The sequence below is a fragment of the Oryctolagus cuniculus genome, chromosome 8 (genome assembly GCF_964237555.1).
Source record: "Oryctolagus cuniculus chromosome 8, mOryCun1.1, whole genome shotgun sequence".
In the NCBI taxonomy this organism is placed as follows: domain Eukaryota; kingdom Metazoa; phylum Chordata; class Mammalia; order Lagomorpha; family Leporidae; genus Oryctolagus; species Oryctolagus cuniculus.
In genome coordinates, this window is record NC_091439.1 from 143,532,430 (window position 1) to 143,538,761 (window position 6,332).

At 38.0% G+C, this 6,332-nt stretch overlaps 1 long non-coding RNA gene across 1 annotated transcript; it reads left to right on the plus strand.

Annotated features, from left to right (window-relative positions):
- The first annotated feature begins 3,851 nt into the window (after nt 1–3,851).
- LOC138843442 (uncharacterized) lies at nt 3,852–6,085 on the plus strand. The gene is made up of 2 exons (XR_011378141.1): nt 3,852–4,178; nt 5,941–6,085. It is a non-coding gene; the product is annotated as an uncharacterized lncRNA (long non-coding RNA).
- Nucleotides 6,086–6,332: the final 247 nt, after the last annotated feature.

Below are 6,332 nucleotides of genomic sequence, written 5' to 3' on the forward strand. Positions count from 1 at the left end.
TTTAGCTATGGCAATAATGCAAGAAAAAGAACTCAAAGGAAAACAAATTAGAAAGGAGAAAGTCCAATAATTTGTTTGCAGATGACATGATCCTAAATATTGGGAAACCAAAAGACTCCATCAAGAGATTATTGAAACTCACAAGAAAGTTTGGCAAAGTTGTAAAATATGAAATCAACACACAAAAATCAATAACCATTATATACACAAAAATGCCATGGCTGAAAAATAACTTATCAGATCAGTGCCATTCTCAATAACCATAAAATTTTTTATTACCTTGGAATAAATTTAGTCAAGGGTGTGAAAGATCTCTATAAGAAAAATTACAAAACATTAAAGAAAAAAAGAAAACACAAAGGAAAAATCTTTGATGGTCATAAATTGAAGAACAAATATCATCAAAATTCCCATTCTACCAATAGAAATTATTTTTAATTTTACTTTTACAATCATTTATTTATTTGAGAAGAAGTTATAGACAGAGAGACGGAGAGACAAAAAGCGATGCCTTCTAACTGTTGGTTAATTCTCCAAATAGCTGTAATGGCTGGTGCTGGGCTGATCTGAACCCAGGAGCTAGGAGCTTCCTCCTCATCTCCTATGTGGATACAGGAGCCCAAGCACTTGGGCCATCTTCCACTGCCTTCCTAGGCCATGAGCAGAGAGCTGAATCAGAGGACCAGCTGGGACCCAAACTGGCATCCATATGAGATGCCAATGCCACAGACAGGCTCAAACTACTATTCCACAGTGCTAGCCCCTCAAAAGCAATTTACAGATTCAACATGATCTCAATCAAAATACCAACAACATTCAGAAGGAAGACCTTTCTCTCTGTCTCTCTCTCACTGTCTATAACTCTACCTGTCAAAATAAAAAAAAAAATAAAATAAAAAATTTTAAAAATAAAAGAACATACAGCATCACCTGATGGTTCAGGAGCATGACAAGTAGGGCCCTGTGGTGGCCTATTACTGAATAGTTGCTCAAGAATTGATCTGAGGGGTGTTTGTTGTCAGCCATTGTTTGATCATTATGTATTTCACCAAGGGGGTCATTTATATGCCATGCAAACTAGAATTAAGATTGATAATAAAACTCCTGAGTGTCATAAATTTTTATAAAAATTAACAGGTCAGGTAGGAGCTCTTAATAAATAGTTGGGGGTTGGCACTGTGGTGCAGCAGGTTAAAGCCCTGGCCTACAGTGCTGACACACCATATGTGCTCCAGTTCAAGTCCCAGCTGCTCCACTTCTGACTCAGCTCTCTGCTCTGGCCTGGGAAAGAAGTAGAAAGATGGCCCAAGTCCTTAGGCCCCTGCACACATGTGGGAGACCTGGAAGAATTTCCTGGCTCCTGGCTTCAAATCAGCACAGCTCTGGCCATTGCGGCCATTTAGGGAGTGAACTAGCGGATGGCAGAGGCCGACTCTCTTTCTGTTAGACCGAACTTGGATGGGACTCAATTATCCCAATGAGAGAATTCCATGATGCAAAAGCAAAGAGGTTTATTGTTCTAGCTTGATCTAGGGTCCACTCCTCCAATCATCACAGTGGTCATCTGATGAGGGGTTTATATAGTTTTCAGAGACATTCTACATATTTTAGCACCATTCAGCAAATCATCTCATTCTGCAAGAATTTAAAGAACATCTCTTATAATTGATTAGTAAATCCAGTGGGGGGAATAGACCTAGTAAAGGTGGTTAGATGGCTTTGGGGTTGATGCTTTTTAAAATGATTGGCTAAAGTGTAGGGTCCAAACCACTAGGGTGCATGTTCCAAACTACAGGGTTTTGGGATGTTATCAATCACCTTAATGGCTTAAAAAGACACCTGGAAAAGATTCAGATTCCTTTTGAAGCATTCATCAGTAGCCTCAACCAGTTTTTATTGTCCATTCAATGGCTCCAATAATTTATGGGTAAAAAGGGCTGATGTTGGCAAGATCCTAAAAACACCCTTTGAACCCTGCTTCAGCAAATGAAAATACAGAAAATATATATTGGAAATAAGCTTTATTAATTTACATACATGAAGAGAATTTTTTAAAAGGCATACTATTTGGACAGATCATATTACTTTGCTGTAAAATTCTAAATCTAATGAAAGATTCCAGAATTGTCTAGATTAGAGTTATCTTTTTGTTTTCCTTAAGGCTTATAAAACAAATACAAATGTCCTAAAGTGCTAGATTAACCTGAAACATTATGTTCAAAACACAATTTTTATTCATTACAGTTTAACATTGACAGAAGGGAAAGACATTCAGTAAAGAGGTAGAAATGCTTTCAGACTTAATATTAATAATGTTGGTTTCCCAAATGCTTTTCTTATACATTCAGTTTAAGGTGAATTGGTATTTGCTGCATCAGCAGTCTGACTGCATGTCTTAGAGAATGAAAAATAGAGGTCTGTAGACTTGGTGCTTTTAAGTTAAGATTCTTCTCAGCTGCTGAGGAGTTCATTCCATTGAGTGCATAACTATGAATGATTCAGAAGATTTATAAGACTTAAGATACTCAGTTGTTAAGTTTATGAATTTTGTGGGAAATATGGACTTACGGTGTCACCTGAGTTTGCTGTGTTAAAAAAAAATACAAAGATTCTTTTTAAATAAAACTTAAAAAAAGTATAGGCTTGTATTGAACAAGATGTATCTAAACTTCATAAAATACTGTTATTTTAATACAAAACATACATAAGCATATTTTTAAACATAAATAACTGATTATAAAAGCTTGTGTTTCTACTCAAATACATGTGTGAAAAGAAATTACAATTTATCCCCAAAATAATCTAGAATTTCCTAAGAGTATCTAACTTAAATAATGAAGTAAAACATCCTAAAACATCTTTTGTTTGAGTGAATTTAATTACAGTATCTTAAATTAGCATTCTCCATCCCAAAGGTTATTAAAAGTTTTGAAACGGAGATAAACTCCATGAGGTTGGTAGATTTTCTGTTCTAAATTCTTCATGTACTTGGGGCTGGTGATGCAGTGCAGAGGTTAATCCTCTGCTTGTGGTGCCGGCATCCTGTATGGGTGCCGGTTCTACTCCTGGCTGCCCCTCTTCCAGTCCAGTTCTCTTCTATGGCCTGGGAAAGCAGTGGAAGATGGCCCAAGTGCTTGGGCACCTGCACCCGCATGGGAGACCAGGAAGAAGCAGCTGGCTCCTGGCTTTAGATCCATGTAGCTCTGGCCATTGCAGCCATCTGGGGAGTGAACCAATGGAAGGAAGACCTTTCTCTCTGTCTCTCTCTCACTGTCTATGACTCTGTCAAATATAAATAAACAAACAAACAAATAAATAAATCATAGTCATAAACACTAAAGCTTAGACAATTGGTACCAATGAATAGCTTCTTTCATAGTCTCTCTTTATAAATAATAAACCAATTATTTTCTTCCTACTCTGCAAAGCAAGTCAATGTAATTGATTTCGAATTTAGAGTTTCCAAATCACCCAGAAATGCACAATGTTAATGCTTTTGTAGCTTTATAAGAGCATAAAATAATAGCAATTTTTAATTCTTGCACTTTTTAACATTAGAGAGTTCTAAGACATTAAATGGCATTTTTTTCTAACCCATGTAAGACTAACAATGTGCAGAAAAACATGAGGATTTTTGTTATGCAGATAAATAATTGTGCTTTGCTAGAATCATGCTTCAACTGTGGTTATTTTTCCTCTCCACTGAAGCCAGGAAGAAGAGAGTCCTGTGAAACTAATGAAATGCCCCTGGTGTTCTTAAATGATTACTTTTTGGACAGGAACTTCCAAGAAACAACACCACAGTCATAGTGAGCTTTTTCTATGGTTGGAATCTTCTCTTTGCTTCCAGGAGTCTACGGAAAGCCGCCTGGAGATCTCAGGGGAAAGCCACGTGGGAATGGAGAGGCATGCATCTCCTCTGGAAGCAGTTGTGTCTGTGAAATTTTTTGCTCATGGCAAATTTGACAGGTCTCTATCCATTGATAAAGAAGAGACCCATCATAAAAATTAGTAATGCAGAAAAAAAATCATTGAAATCTCATTTTTTTCTGCCACAGGCGAGTGGAACAACATCTCTCACAGTAAAACAGACTGTAAAGAGTCTATCCAATATCTCTGGCTCTCCTCACATTCTAAGGACAGACCTCGGAGAACTTCCAGCTGCCTCTTCCAGAAAGGTAAATCAAGAAATAAATTTTTAATAAAAAGTAGGAACAAATGGACAGGAAGGCTGGAGGTGAAGGGGTAAAGACTAGGTTAGGGAAAAAAGCCAGCTTATTAAATCCTTAAAAAGAGAAAGGAAGAAAGGAGGGGAAATAGAAAAGTATGGTTATGTTATTCTGGAATTACAATCTTATGCAATCTTTTCTCTTTGTATTAATAAAAATAAAAATGTTTAACAATTGAAAGTTCATTCCTTTATTGCATCACTAACTGCCTCATTCCAACACTCTATAAAAGCAGCATCTAAGGCAGGCATGGGTTGCATGGTGGAAGTGGCAGTGATAGCCCTATTTCTCTAATGTCAACCTCTGCATCCCAACTTCTGATCCAGCAAAGTTCTATACAGTACCCAGAATCAGCTTAATACAATAAACCACTTAGGACAAAAGCTCAGAAAAAAATCAATGTCCCCACTATTCTTTGCCTATGAAGTCCTCATAAAAATTAGCATGCTGCTAAAGAAAATGAGATTGTGGCCAAGCTATGTATAAAGAACATAGGGATGGCAAAGTCAGGAGGCAGTTTGGTGTTTTATGAGCACCCAAAGTGAACTGCAGATGATGGAAGGGGATGCATTACAGAATGGGAGCTGAGTAGGCAGCACAGCCAGTAGTGACCACCAAGCCTTTAACCTGAGATTTGTGAGTATTTGTGAAGTGTACAAATGAGTTCTACCTCTAACAACAGTAATTACTTTTTTTTTAGGACACAAGGCAAAACACACTTTTTCCAATTTTTATCTGTTTTTCATTTTATTTGAAAGGTAGGAGGAGATGGAGAGGGAGAGAGATTTCTTCCATTTTCTGGTACACACCCAAATGCTCACAACAGCAGGCAATGTTCAGCCTGAAGCCAGGATCCTAGAACTCTATCCAGGCCTGGGTGAGTTCAGTTGATTCTGAGGACACACAGTCTTCAGTGACACCTGTCTTTATAAAGACACATCTCAATACAAAATAAAACTCCCTACTCAGGACTTTTGAGATCCAAGAGAAAACTCAAATATTTTGCAGATGAATGCAAAACAGAAATCTGGAGACTTCTGTGAGCCAACAAGTTCCCTGCCTTCTGAGAATCAACCTGCTCACCAGGGAGATCTAGGGAAAAGGACCAAGCAAAGCCACTTGGGACCTGTGCCCAGAGTCATCTCTTGAGTGAGCATAAAGGCAGCCCAGTCATTGGGCACTGGCAGTTTTGGACCACCTTAATCCTGAAGTGGGTACACAAACTAGTCAACTCCAATTTGGGCTGAGTTATCAGACTGGAAGTCTGGTCAAAGATTGTCACCCATTAAGGAATCTGGACACAGGAATGGCCAAAAAAGAACCATCAGGAGATGTGCATGATAGGAGTCAGAGTACTAAGTGGGAAATAAATGCACAGATCCTAGACCAAGGCAACAGGCAATGCCAACCTTCTCTTTTGTTGCAAAATTTTCTTATTTATCTTAAAGGCCTTGAGAAACAGATCTGTAGACATCTCATGTGTAAGACAAACATGGATCATTCATAATTGGCCTACAAATATTAGCATTCTTGGCCTGATCAATAAGCCTCAGGAACTAGTTCAGGAAGGGGCAAGGAAAGGGAATCACTTCTGTCTCATTTCTAGGGAAGTACACATCCTCCATGAACTGCTTCTTACAAAATATTTCTCCAATTTTCCAGGAGAAATACATCAACTCTGAAAAGTCTACTTTTTTTTTTTTTTCCATAGAGCCCAACACCTGTCTTGGGAATCACCTGTGATGCCAGGTAGATGGATAAGAAAGCCAATTGGAATCATCTACTAGAAGACAAGATACTTTACCCAAATCACTATATTTCACTCTACAGAAAAATGCAAACTGAATCACAAAGAACTCCAGTCGATCAATCCCCTGGTTTAAGCAAAGGGCATATTTGCATTACTCCAGATATGCAGGCCTCTCTTTCTGTTGTACCTTCATGTGGACTATCTGCATAGGGATACAGAGTGAGGGGGAGCCTGCAGCAGTAAAAATGGTCAATGTTTCATTTATGAAACTGATTTTTAATTATCTCAAATTCAGTCATAAAAATTCTGCTCTAAGCAAGACACACATAAAGCCAAGCTCATCCCTTTCTCAA